The following is a 15,027-nucleotide window of genomic DNA, read 5'->3' on the forward strand; positions in this document are numbered from 1 at the left end:
ATTCTACAGATTCGGGAGCATGAGATGCCCTTATGTGCTAACTTTGGTCAAAATCCGGGCAGCCGTATGGAAACGCACAGTGGATAGACATCCTCTTTTATATGCATAAATATTTTACGCAATATTTAGAGTAAATCGCTCGGCTGCAGATCGAAGAGTAAAGGGTTCACATTCTGGGTGCAGCACTCTAAAAACGCCCAAATTAACACTCCGAATTACGAGTTGGCAAAGGGAAAGCATCTTCCCTTCGAACCCTGAATGTGTGAAATTCACACGCATGTGGCTTATTACGGGGTGAGCACTACTTTAACTTAAGACTTCTAGTTCAATCACTGAGTGATTGATCATAAAACAATTTGCCAAGCTTGTTAACATTCTGCATTCGATAAAACGGCGAAATAGGACTGCTTGTAATACGCCCTCGGTGATTACAATCGAGCCCGTATCTCACACCAGTGTTTCGTGTAGATGAACTAGTCCGTTGGGTGGCATAAAAGAAACGCTCTACGGAAAGGAAAAACAAAGGAAATTTTCTCCAAGCACCAAAGAAAGGTACCTGGATCAATAAATCCTCCCGCGGACACAACATTTTACCGTGGCATTGTGGGAAAACACGAAGACCTGTTTAGTCCATTAGGATATACATCTAAGTTCCCCGCCACAACAGGATTTTTCATTAGTATTCTCGGCAGTTGACAACTCTCGAGAATATAAACGAGGGGAAAGCCATTAAAAAATTAGGAACTGATTTCCTCGGGACAATTGCAAACGCGGGCACTGGCAACCGACAGGCAACACCTGCCACTCACATTATCTTGTTTCAAGATTTCCACTCGGCAAGCACGCGAGATGTATAAACTTGAGGCCGCTCGCTTTTACAGCCGTCTTTGCGGCCTTAATTCTTCTCGCTGATAAATGGGTCGGAGAGGAAAAAAACTGGGGTTCGCAATTAATGCAAAACGATGGAAGGTTTTTTTTTAAGCGATGGACTGTGATGGATTATTACAGAAGCGTGCCTTGGTGTTAACGGCACCTCCTTACCTCCATGTTCTTGAGTTGAAAAAATGCCCGACGGCAATTAAAATCCATTATTTTATTACCATATGGCGTGAGCTCGAATTGAGCGAAATGCAGTCACCAAAAAGAAACCTGCAGCGATTGAAATAACCGCAGCGGTGCATGAGTCACGCGGTAACCTCGTCTGTTCGACAATTGCTCCTCATCGAGCGCACGGTGGCTCCAACCAAATCCAAATTGTCACACGGTCCTTGAATCATGTTGAGGGGACTGTAAGAGTACCCGAGAAGCCAAGGAGTGAAGGGGCTATTTTATAATTTTTATGATAAGTACATAAAATAGTTGGCGGGGTACACAATATTGTTGTAAAAAAGAGATACAGGTGAACCATTAAATCTAAATGTATATTAGTAAAATTTGACACTGCAATATTTCCACAGAGTTTTATTTTGACACTACGCGTTTCGTCGTTGCAAACAACATTATCAAGTGTAACATGTTGAGAATTTTGTTTGTAACAACGAAACGCGTAGTGTCAAAATAAAACTCAGTGGAAATATTACAATTTCCAATTTTACTATTATTAAGAACTTCCACCACATCGTGCCTAACATCATACAAGACTAAATGTATACATTTACGTATCGGTGATTCACTTGTAACCCTTAGTAACAACAATATTGTGTACCATGCCACCCATTATCTGCTCTCATCTTCAATTTAACAAAAATTGCAAATGTACCTCTTGGCTTCCAGGGTCCTCATAAGGAGGACGACCCAGTAACTCCTAAATAACCTTTATTTATGCCACAACTTAGGAATCATTTAAATTGGGTTTCAAATATGTCCATAGCTAGGCGTCGAGTGCAGAGAGATCTATTTACTCTCAATACTTGCAATACAGTATTTGCACTCGCGATTAATAGTATTCAAAGTGAAATATAAAGAAAATAATTAATAAAATAAGGTAATGAAACCAAGAACTATGGAGCTGCGACTAGACTTATCATTGCAAACACGCCGAAACAAGACCAGTGAGATATTATAAAACAAAGAGTTAAAGGAGACAACAGATGCTTAAAATATTTCATTTTCCCCATTCCATCAACAAAGGGAGGGCCCGAAATGATTCACATTTCATTATTATCACTGAGCGAACTTACGACTATTGAGAATTCTCTTCTAATAAATGTTCTCATGAGTTCACATAAATGCAACTTACGGAAGCTTTTCTAAACGATCGCAAATTAAAATTATCAGCAAAAAGAAAATCATTCCACGCTTACGCAGTGAACTAAAACGGACCTATGTGTCGAAAGAGATAATGTAATTTGAAAACCGATAGGAATAAGATTCAGGAAGTACGGCCTTGGAGAGGAAATAACATGCATGGGAAAAGGATACGCCAGGCCATAGACCATGTCAATCATCATCGAAGATTAAATCCCCTTTTCACGCAGGAATAATTTAGCAAACGCGCCCGTTTTAAAATCCACAAAAGCCGCAGCGATTGACTTCGGACGTCGACCTTCGCCGCTGGTCCGCGGATAATAAGATCGATCCCCACTACAACGCCACTCTCCCAAACGGCAGCATTTAAGCGTAACAAACAGTTTAATTGCCGATAATCCGAGTCTCTTACGATCGAAAAGCCTCGAGAAATTACTTCAGGGCAAACGAATCGGCATTCAAAGGATATCGCGGTCATTTTCCCATGATTTGAGGGCAATTAGTAAATTAAGAACCGGTAGCACGACCCTGAAATAAGGAGCAACCTTTTCGAATACCTAATCGCGTAGTGGTATGTTTCCCAAGGGAGAAAAGAGGGAGTAAGATCAGAACGAAATTCCACCACCAGCAGATGATTTTGAAAAGATTTTTACGATATGCCACTGAGTAGATACGAAATGTTAAAGAGGTCCTACATAGGTCATAAAGCATTGGCAGCCATAACTTGTGAGGAAGGGCCTTCGATAAGGCATTGTAAACAAAACAATAAAAACAATTTCAAAAGTCCCCAATTGAATAGAACTACTATGACCTACTATCCAAATAACATTCCATGACAGGCCTACAAATTCGAGAAGGGAAGCCAAATTTCAAAAGCGAATGCCATACAATAAGCTGAAAATTACAAAAAGAAAAAATTACGAAAAGCAAAAAAAATAGAAGCCAAACAAATTACTACGAGAAAGCAGTATAGTCTAAATACACATCCTGGCACGAAATATAATTAAGAGGTATGTAAATTTTAAACCTCCGAAAGGGTTATCATTAAAATAAAATCCTGCATCAAGCCATTTTAAGTCTTAAAACACGAATTCGGGCATGGAAATTTTTAATAGTAAAAAAGTTTCTCTAGTAGTTGCAGCTTGTCAACAACGACCTCATAAGAACCGAGGATAAAATCAGAACAGCAAAGGGTAAGTATTACATTTCTAATGGGGCATCTGAGGAGAAACGTATAGGTAACCGATACAAAAAACGCTATATTATTTTTTCCTTTGCCCAAAATAAAAGACAAGAATGCGATTTCATGTAATATTAATAACATAAATAAAGACGTTTTAACAAATACCTACATCAAAAATGTATCGAAGCTTTGGCTCAACATACGGTGGGTCCATGATTAGAGTTGCGATACACCCTTATTAGACAAAGGACCAAAAATGTTCATTTCAGGAGTGACTTGAAATTTTACAGTTTAGATACGATTGGGGAATTTATAAAAGGTTTCAATAAATAAAAGTTTACGCGTACAGATATAATATATTTTTTAACAAATGATTATTTTATTTACAGCCGAATTTGTACTTTACTTTTAATTTCAGTAATGTCACTTCAAAAGAAGAAGCCCGCCACGTAAGTTGATCAACCGAGTCATTTTAGCGTTTTCTGATGTTTCATTCCAATAAATACCAGCTTTCAGTCTAGACAGTTTGTTTTTGACAGTAATGCTCAGTCTATCCAGCGCCATAGATTTCTTCAATGGAATACTCGTGTCCCTGAAGGTTAAAATTTATTTAATTGTCGGCTATATTAAAAAAAAACAATAATAAAACGAATAAAAGCTTACGCGTACAGATATTATATTATCCATCAAATGCTCATTTGATTTAATGTCGAATTTGTTATTTCCTTTAAATTTTATTCGCGTCATTTCAAAAGAAGAAGCCCGCTACGCAAGTGGATCAATCGAGTCATTTTAGCATTTCCTGAGGTTAAAGTCCAACGAGCGCCAGCTTTCAGTCTAGACAGTTTGTCACAGAATGCTCAATTGTTCCAGCGCCATAGAGTTCCACAGGGAATACTTGTGTCCCTTGAGATTTAAATCTATTTAATTGTTGGCTTTTATTCGCGGAGAGAGACCAGTCACAAAGGGCTCACATTATTCTGTTTCCATTCTCTCGCTCTTCCGATAACTCGCGAATCGAACGAAGAATTCCATTTGGTCTAGATCGCTTTTTGCCCCGACTGGAATCCCCCAAACCCTTTTATGTTCATCCCCACCACCCTCAGCTCGGAAAACTTCTGGTCACGAAGAGCTGGTTTAACTATTTGCCCGGGAATGAGCCCTCCGAGGATAAATCATTAGGATATTTCCGAGCGGCGGCTTTGAATGGCCTACTGTTTATTTTTTAATTATATTATTTTGTTTTCCCTTCGTTGTCATGGTAACCTCCATCCAGACGAAGTGATCGAGGGAGTGTGACGCAACAGAGGCGGTACCCATTGAAAGCATTCTGCCGCTCAAGTGATCACTTGATATTGAATTCGTGATCACTCTGTAAGTGCGCAATGATCGCAGCTGTAGGCAGTGTGACTCTCACTTATTCCCTTCTTCTCCGTGGAGATCAGTCGTGAGATAGGTTTCCTTTAATCAATAAACCGGTGAGCGATCAGTGCCGTGACGTCATGTCGCTCAGTTCCACGACGTCACCCCTGATCAGCGAGCGCTGTGACGTAAAGATACCGATCGCTCTCCATTTTAGTGAGTGAGAAAATCTTAGCTCACTTCTGGTCACCAAGAGCCCGAAGGGAAGAAAACAAGTGATAGTCACACACCATACCGATCCATTAGCTGCGCTATAACCGAGTAAACATTACGTCATAATCGCAGAGGGCTGAATACGCCTATTGCATAGTAAAATTGGTGAGACCAGAAGATGTCATTTTTAACTAGACTAACATGACACGGCTAGCACTGAATATCCGCGCAGCAACTAGTAAGTTATAAAACAGGACAAAATTCAATAAACTATGATTTTAACCCTTTAAAACCCAAAATGTATTGCTGCGAATTTTTTAAAATTTTTGTAGATAGGTTACTTAAATATAATCAATTGAATATGATAAGACGATTTTTTTCAAGTTTCCCTCACCGACGTAGATTTTACAATGTCTTGCTTCAGAGCAGAACTAGGTACTTTTTCATATTATTCTGCTGTAAATGAGTATTTCATGCAAACTTAATTCTTTCTCATCTTTGTAACTTCCTTATCCGCATAAGTTGAAGAAATTCACAGCTTTCCTAACAAACCATTCAACTAAGGCAACATTAATAGTATTTTCAATTCACCAGTCTGAACTTCCTCTTCCAGGTGACTTGAGGATAGCTTCTTAGGACAGAGGGCATTTGCACATTCTACCACAGTGAATTTCGTCCAAACAAAATATCAAGTACCACATATAATTCAACTGATAAAATGTTCAAAATTCGAAAGCGAGAATGGTGCATTTTAAGGTGCTTCAAATGTCGCATGTGAACCCACAATTTATAATTGAAGTAAGAATCTTCACTGAAATATTTGAGAAGAAAAATAATCTCGAAGTTGTATTTTCCAACGCATTTCCATAAAGGTTAATGTTCAGTGACTATTTCAAAATGGCAACCTGCGCAATTCCTTGACTCCACCCGGGAATGAGGTTTCATTACGTTCAGTGTTGCTGGAACCTTCGATCATGTACGTGAACTCGCAAGTCCCCAGGAACACTTCAACATTGAGACTTTTGGTCCCAACATCAACCCAGACCAATGATATCACTGAGTTTACATTAGCAACTGAGCACACCGGGATTTCCGACGACACGGTTCATCTCGGAAGCGCGGAGAAAATCACGGAGGCCGAGTTCTATCATTTGAGCAGCTACGTGAAAGAGAATACCCGCAACTGAGGACCCCATTCATAATATGTCTAGCAGATCTGGAGCTGCAAGGAAACCCAACTACTGTCACGTGTTTTATTTTGGTCACACCGATTCTTTTTCTTACGACCTACTGATATTATAGCCGAATGGGTCCATCAAAGATTTGGAAACTTCGCAACAGGCTTAGATTACTTGAGATATTGAGAATAGATATCTTTAAGAGCGACACGGAGAACATCATATTAGAACCCAATTACATTCCCAGGTCCAACAGAAACGATAAATAAAGATATATATTTTGCCACACGGATAGATACGTGCATTCCTTTTTCCTCAGAATAGTGAAGGATTTTATTTAAATAGGTAAAATTCTATTTCCTTTTTATTTGTAAACTACTGATGTACCAACTTCCCCTGCCATACGCCTATTGAGGCGGCTTGCTCTGTAGTATGTAGATGTACAGCTCAATGGGTCGAGATAACGATATACAAGTAGGCGTTGCCCTTCGATGGTTTGTTGCCATTCCCCCTTTTCTCTTCGTCTTTGCATCAACGCTCTTTTCTATCAACGCCTAGTGTTTCCTTCCTCTCTCGCCTGTTCTCAACGCTCGTCAGCTATTGATTCCGGGTCCCCTCTTGTCCGCGGGCATGAAAGGAATGCACCCGCGAGGCTTTTCTGAAACTTTCGGCCAGCCATAGTTTCCTCCCTCCGAGGTCTTTATTCCGCCGCGGTCGTTGTCCCATTAGCGAGACGGACTGCTCTCGCTCCGGCCTCGTTTCCGAGACGAAGGGATTCCAGGAATCGGCAAAATGCAAACAAGACTATCGTCCCGAAAATTCATTCGTCCGATACTGTCGCTTGCCAGCTTTTGTTTCACCATCAGCATTTGTGCCGATTAAGCTCAAAAGTGCTCGCTTGGATTGGAGGGTGGTCATTTCTTGATTTTCCCATGATTTTGTCTATTGTCATACGTACAATTAGAAGTACTTGACACACACACAACCATCAGCTACAAAACCTGTCACACGAGTTTCTTATACATCTTGTAGTAGGCTCAATTGATTACAGAAAGAAAGATATCATATTAAATGTTTATTTCTGCAATCACAGATGCAATTCAAACGTTACAAATTGATTTCATTGAGAATAAAAATCGAAATTAGAATGTATTATTCAAGGTCCCGGGTTCCATTTCAAACATACAGGGAAGCGGGATTACCACACAGTTCCTTTCCTGGGTCACAAGGCACTAAAATGATTTTGGCTTTTGGTGTCGATGGCCGGTTTTGGAATTTGTACGTTCGAAAGCTTCACCCGATATCTCAACTGAGGGACCTTCGATCAGTAAAAAGCCTAAAGCTTTTCCCACTGGGCCACCACACTCAACATGTTTAGCGACTAAGACTTTTTTACTCACTCACAGAATAATTAAACCTGAATATTTGTTTTATCAGCTTGGAGTTCTTGTTCTCGCAGCCAAGACTGTAGAATTCGATGGTGGCGGCATGCGACCGCACACCAGCTTCAAAACAGATGGTTTATACCACCAAAACGGGTCACTGACGACAATAATCCGTTCCAGATTAGGTCTCGTAGTTGCGTGCATGGTTTACATACGGTTTTTAATAGGTAATTTCGCAATATTCTGGATATTTTATCCGTGACTCCTTTTATGTACGAAAGGAAGTGAAATTGGAAACGGAGGGAGTACAGTGAGTCCTCTATCTACGAACATTCGACTTACGAACTTTCAGGCATGTGAACATTTAAAAAATCGAGCGGAATCAATATTTCAAATTTGGCGCCTTTGTGATTGGCCGATGCCACGCGGTGTGGCGTGTTAAGACTCGCACTTCGGGCACAGGCTAAACAAAGAATACGGGTAAAGTCAAACCGTTGTGAAGTCAGGAACTGTTCAGCGTTTCGCCCGTCCTTCCGCATCGCACGTGCAGCTACTACTTTCTTATAATATAAAAATTTACAGCTGCTGGAACGAAAACTACGGGAATGCCAAGCGCTCAAAGTTGGCCAACTTGATTACACACGCAAAAAACGGGTACTCCTTTCAGAAATAATTAAGTACAGGAAATACTTTGGAGCCGAATATTTTTTTAAAGTAAATGATCCAAGGTGGAAATAAATTGTCTTTCGTTCGCTTTTTGTTGCATTGAAATTGATTTCTTAGTTTAGACGCTAGAGCTCTTCAAACTCGGATGTCTTGCCTACTTTACAGGCAGTAGATCAGTTCATCGCCATCGTGAGTTAACGAAAAGTGCAATACAGTGTTGCATTCTGCAGGATAACTACACTTCACGATACCTTGCTTAGGTTTCCCAACATATGAACAAGATGAGTCGCGAGACCTTGTTCGTATTTCGAAGAAACTGGAAGCACAATAACCACTACAGTCATAGAGAACAGCGCGGCGATTCAACAGGGTCATGCCGATAAATCAGAGGTCGCCGAACATGCTGCACAAGGCCACAACAACGATGTGAAGAACCCGAAAATTCCCGCCAGAAAAAAATGCAAATCGAGGATCTTCTGGGAGGCTTTGCAAATAAAAAAGCCATAGGAGCAACTTTATTAGAGACAACGGACAGAAGATTAGCGAAACATGGCTCCCAGTCATTTATAGAAATAAAGACGTCTAGAAAACTCTCTGTCAGCACCCACCAACCATAAATTGATGCTCAATAAAAGCGAAACGGTCATCAGCCCAGGGGCCGTATTCTGTATTTCGTCGGTACCGCACCGATCGGTTTCCCTTTCAAGCCCACCGACTGGACATCATTCCGTACCGACGACGCACAGTGGGCTGAAATCGAAAAAAGCTGGCCAAAAATCAAAATATCGACTTTTTCATTTCGAACCGGGAATAATATATTATCGTTTTAGAAGGTCCAGGGCATGTAAAACTGAAGTTGATTTTCTGTAAAAAAATTTTGTTTAATTTTTATAGCTCGCCAAAAATCAATAAAAATCTATGAAATCGTGCGTGCGCGATTTATGCGTAAAAGTTCAACGTTTGTTCCCCATGCAATGGAAAACAGTGAATAATTCGGAATTTTTGAGGATATTTATTGATAGTACCACTCTTTTAGTTAATTAAGAGCGAACTTTTGTTTAAGTCAATTGTTATTTATTAACTTTATGATTTGTTAAAAATATCACTGTTTTTCGTTAATTTTTTACCTAATGGTAGGATAAAAGTAGTTACCGCCGCTTGCCGCTCCTAAGATATTTACACCAGGAGTTAGATTGAAGTCTATAATATGAGTCGGAAAAGAAAAATCTTGCTCCAACTTGCTCCCCTTTGATTTTTTCGTGGTAAAGCAAAATGATGTCGGGCGGTTGTCGTGCCCCGTGACCCGCAATACACGGCGTATGCTCTCGGGAACTTAGGATGACATGCGTCGTAGTCCGTTTGAGAGACTGGATTTTCCCTTAGTTGTGAGTGCATTGTACTAAACTACTTGTTTTTTGCTGTTATTTATGGTTTGTACCCTCTTCTGACGATTATACCCCTGGGTCTTTCCGCTGGATCCGCGTGCGGACGGCAATAAACCTAACGGTTCGCGCGCTCTCCAAGCCCTTTGTCCTCGGCGGCTACCCCTATGCACCCAGATTTGTTCTTTTACTATGAACACGTCCAAGTGTTTCCATTATACAAATTAGATTTTCCCAAAATATGCAGTCTATGCGATTAGCACGCTCATTTCTAGCCGAGTACTAGTCTCACTTCAGTATTTCTTGCTGAAGTGTGTGCAAAGGACGTTTACAGTTTAGCTCCCCAGTTATGGATACACCATTAGTGACTCGCTGAGATGTACATAGTTTGATATTGGTAAACAGAAGGGGGACCATCAAGCAGAAGAAATCGTTAGTACCGGAGTTTTTACACTAAAAACTTTTTTGGGAGGAGATGAGAAATTAAAAACTTAGCTTGCGGCCCTCATTCAAAAATTGTTTTTCATCAATACTTTCGAAAGTGGGATGCGTGCACCAGAGTGAATAGTAGATTTCTGAAGTTGAATCATATTTGGTTAAAACAGCCAATAACACTTCCTGACGCTGTGTTAAAATATCTCCCATGTTCGTCTCCTTCAGGTGAATGCTAATGTTTACGGATAAATGATAATATGTACTGCACGCATTTACAACTGCGCGTGTATTTCATACCTTGTTGCCTTAGTTCGTGAATTGTAATTATTTCATAATTTATCGTTGTTTTAGGTTAAACTGAAAGCACTCCTCGTGGAAGACCGTCACAGCATTTCGACACTGCAGGTGGAAGGTCTAAACCTAGAAAAGTGATAAAACTGCGATGTTCTACTTTACTGGAGGAATCAAGTGTAGCAACTTCCATGGAATTCGCGAAAAACACACCAGACAAGTTTCTATAATTGCCACAAACTATGACCTTTTCCATAGACTTCGGCTTACGTCAGCTCCTTTCATTCTTGTTTTGCGTGGATTCCCCGTAAAGTAAAAAAAATACCAGAGGAGATGAAAAATCTTCTGTTGAATAGCGAAAATATTTTAGAATATGAGGAGTTTTTATCCTCTGGCTCAGAATAGAATTTCATGTGGCACACCTTTGTTTTGAGAAATTTTCAATACAAATATTTGTGAATGGTTTTCATTTTTTGTATTTCTCTTCAATGACCAAAATTTCAGATTTAAAAGACTCAATAGCAATTTTCAATCATCACATATCTTATGAGAAGTTACTGGATAGCCTAAACATAGTTGAATATGGAAGAATTTCTGTTTTTCCCTTGACATTCCCATATAAAAATTTCGACTTGCCCCTGGTAACTACGGTTCCCGCATGACTTTCCCCTGTTTTTAAATTTTACTGCCCTCGTAAACAATGTTCTGGACTAAATCATCCTAAATAAGTTTCATTGTGTTTATGCAATAACAGATTCGAAAAAGTTTTACTCATTTAGCAATACTTAAGACTACAGCGATTTTTGGCCAGCTTTTTTCGATTTCAGCCCACTGTGCGACGGCACTGTCAGCGATTCTGTACGGTCGTCGGTTTCAAATCAGTCGGTACGGTTCCCCTTCCTTCCCAAACAGGGAAAATACGAAGTTAGAAGTCATCTAACGTGTTATCACCAATGAAAGAAGGGTAAAAACAAGTGAAGACTCATTGGCACAGTTTGTTGTCGTCATTCTCAATCTTTTTATTTGCGGAAATTACGACTTATTGCTAGATTAAGATAATCGATATTGGATAAGTTATTAACAATGCTTATATAATGTGTGGTAGTAATGCTGTACCTACAGAATCGAAGGAAACAATATTACAACATCACAATAAAGTTTGTATGTGATGGAGATTGTTGTTGCTGGAATGAATTATTGAAACTATCCTTGAGATCGTAGTTTCTTTTTTTAAATATTGATTCCGTATATTGCTATTTATTCATGATTTGGTAATATAGTTGTCATTAAGTAAGTTCCGTCTAAATGTTATCAACGGAAGGTTATGCCATTGGCACCGTAGCAGACGAAAATAACATACCATGGAACGTGAACGTAGGATTCAAAAGCAAATGTAAATGTTATATTAGAGGAACAAGTTAGGAAATTGTTATAATAATATGGAGCTGGGTGTAATTAAAAGAAGTGTAATGACGAGGAAGTAAAGAAATTGTGATTGGGTGAAATACATATGTTTAAGTTGCGCATTCCAAGTGAGAGAAAATGATAATATTGCGGCAAACCTCATACTTATTAACAAATATCTTCTTTTATCGTCAAGGGAATCAATGGCTGACGATAAAATGAAATATAGTTGCCTGTTACAAATGAAAGAAACTGATACCGTTGTGGCAAACTTCAAACTTAAATAAAAAGATCTTATTTCTATGCCGAGAGAAACGCCAAATGATGATTGAGTGAAATAATAGTTGCCTATTCAGAGTGAGATAAAGTGATAACATTGCGGCAAAACTCATATTTTATCAAAAATATATTTTTTATGTCAAAGGAGCAAATAAATGATGATAGAGAGAAATAAAGCCTATTACAAGCGAGTGAAAGTGGTAACATAAATGAGAGAAAGTCATTATATGTTAGCAAACCTCATGTTTATTAACCAATATCTTATATTTCTGTCAAGTCAATCAATATAGATGATGAAACAGTGAATTATAGAGGCGTATTCGAAGGGGCAGAAAAAGATAACATTGAAGCAAACCTCATTATTTACTCGGTGATGAGGTAAAAACAAAATAAAACGTACAATGCGCACCGAGGAGTTCATGGCCGTACCGACACCTTTTTGCTGTCGGTACGGCTACCGACGATCTCACGTCCTTACGTCGGTGCCGCACCGATCGGGTTCGTACAGAATCGCACCACTTCTTGCCGGGAGTCGGTGTGACGTCGCACCCGACGAATCGGTGCCGCACCGGTCGGTTTGGAGTTACAGAATACGGCCCCAGGTGAGGTTTCCGGTATAGGAGGGGAGACGTTGGCCATTTTACAATCTTCACGCGTTGTATCCCAAAAGAAATTAATATTACAATTTAATCAATTTGCCGGCCTCGGTGGCTGTGGGGTAAAGTCCTCGCCTGCCAATCCGTAGGTCGTGGGTTCGAATTCCGCCTCGGTAGGTGATCCCTAACCAGGGCATTAATGATCTCTGCATTTCTTCCGGGTTTCCTTCCGCGTCAGCTGGTTTGTAGACAACAGTTTCGCTGGCTATCCTGCCAGCGTCTTCAGGTCGAAGGCTGGCAGGATAGCCAGCGAAACTGTTGTCTACAAACCAGATGACGCGGAAGGAAACCCGGAAGAAATGCAGAGATCAAACCATCGCCGCGGAAACCTACGTTCTAACAGGGCATTAATGTTTGTGTTGTGCTTTGTTAATGTTGAAAACCCGTCTTAAAGGCCACAATGTGCTGTTTACGGGGAAATTCGAAATAAATAAATAAATATTGACGAACATGGACCGCTAAATTTTTAGTATATTTTACGTAAGGGCTGTGCATCTGATACTGCCATCTCGCCCATTCATTTCAACAAAGCCTAAGACGCTTAACTTGTACAAATGTACATCCAAAGTAGAATTTATCAAATATTTGTACATAATTTACCACAATGTACTCGTACTCTATGAAGTTAATATGAAAATAAATGTTATAACTGTCAGAATTTGCAGTTTTTTATGTTCTCGCTCGCTTGTCATTGTCACATTTCTCTATGCTTATCAATAAAAGCAGATGAAAAATCCACCGTTCCCTAAAAAGAAAAAATATTAAACGCATCTCTCCGCATGATACCCAAAAAATATCAAAACCCTATTATTGTTTCAAGTTCCTCAACTGTTGTTAAGAAGTAAAAAATGGCCACTTTAAAATTAGTAAGTATCGAAACACGGCTACGATAGGAACTATAAAAAATATTACGAAATTGTCAAGTATTCAGTAAACCATTCACTTCTTTCTTCCGTCTTTCACGCAGAAATAATAACATTATAATGTAAAAAATCACCGTTGGCACGAACACATGGCACCCACGAAACTTACACGGAAAATAAGAATACCGAAAGCAGTTACGGAACAAACGTCACCATGGACACTCAAAATAATTGAAATGAATTTTCCACGTTTTGTGGAATTCAAAAACTGTTAAAAGCCGCAAGATAATTCCCCAACATCGTCATTACTACCTCTACATAAATCCACCCTTCATCTCAACGCTGTGGTGTCCGAGTGGTTAAGGAGTTGGACTCGAAATCCAATGGGCTATGCCCGCGCAGGTTCGAATCCTGTCCGCAGCGAATTTTTTTTACACTTCTAATTAATTTAACAGCAGACAACATTTTCACATGGCTCAACTAGCGAATTCTTCAACATCAAATTATCTTTTTAAACGCAAATAATTTCCGCTTAAATTCTGAACGTGGAGTGATGAAGCGCTCTTGAATAAGGAAGTTCACAGAATGGCGGAACTTATTCCTAGAACCGATATAGCTGCAACTTGTCTCATTCAATTCTAGGACGACTCAAACTAAACTAAAAACAGTGGAACGACACTCAATATTTTCCCACATTTTCAAAACGAACGTTGTCAGATTTTTTGAGCGCTGGAACATGGTACCGTATTCGTAAAACCGATGACTACTTTAATAACGATCAACGCTAAAGAATTGTATTTTAAGTACCCTTTCCGGATACATATATTTTTCCAGTGCAGTTTTTTAGACCTGAAACAGAATATTTTTACCAACAATTCACAAATGGCATATTTGGCACGGCACATATCAGACATCGGCAGGCAATGGCATATACCAGACAATTTCGTACGCAATAGAAATATGGTAATCAAAATTTTATCGACATCTATTTAAAGATATTATCCATAATAACATCAACGAAATAAATGTGTAACGAATGGGATTCATATACTCTAAGGTTAAGGTAACCGTTAAACTGACAGTTCAGCGACGCCGCTTCGGGGTATGAGACCCGAAGTGGTCTGATATCCTGGAGAGTTCGGCTACACTGCTCAACTCCTACAGTACCTCTTGCATTACTGCCGCGGAAAAAATGTCAATACGCGATATACGAACATATGATAGTGTATTTATATTTTTTAATCAAAAATTGACAGAGGAAAACAAATATTTCTGCATAATTTTTCCATTAAATCCATTCGAACTAGAGCGTTGTCATTTTTTTGCTGACAATGAAAAATAATTATATTCCATGCATTCATGCTATACCGTCAACGAAATACAATGAACAGTTAGCGAAACAGAGAGGTTGAGAGCATGCATAAAACGTTTTCTCATTCATTTAATCATGAATACTTCTCTCATTCTGAAGTAGACATTGTAC

At 39.4% G+C, this 15,027-nt stretch overlaps 1 protein-coding gene and 1 non-coding gene across 2 annotated transcripts in view; one reads left to right on the forward strand and one right to left on the reverse strand.

The window, feature by feature from the left end:
* The window catches only part of LOC124162119 (heat shock protein 75 kDa, mitochondrial), a 426,004-nt gene that overhangs the window by 181,987 nt on the left and 228,990 nt on the right, over window positions 1-15,027 (reverse strand). The window lies entirely within an intron of this gene.
* Window positions 13,886-13,967, forward strand: Trnas-cga. Its single transcript has one exon. It is a non-coding gene; the product is annotated as a tRNA-Ser (tRNA).

Source organism: Ischnura elegans, chromosome 7, assembly GCF_921293095.1.
Source record: "Ischnura elegans chromosome 7, ioIscEleg1.1, whole genome shotgun sequence".
NCBI lineage: Eukaryota > Metazoa > Arthropoda > Insecta > Odonata > Coenagrionidae > Ischnura > Ischnura elegans.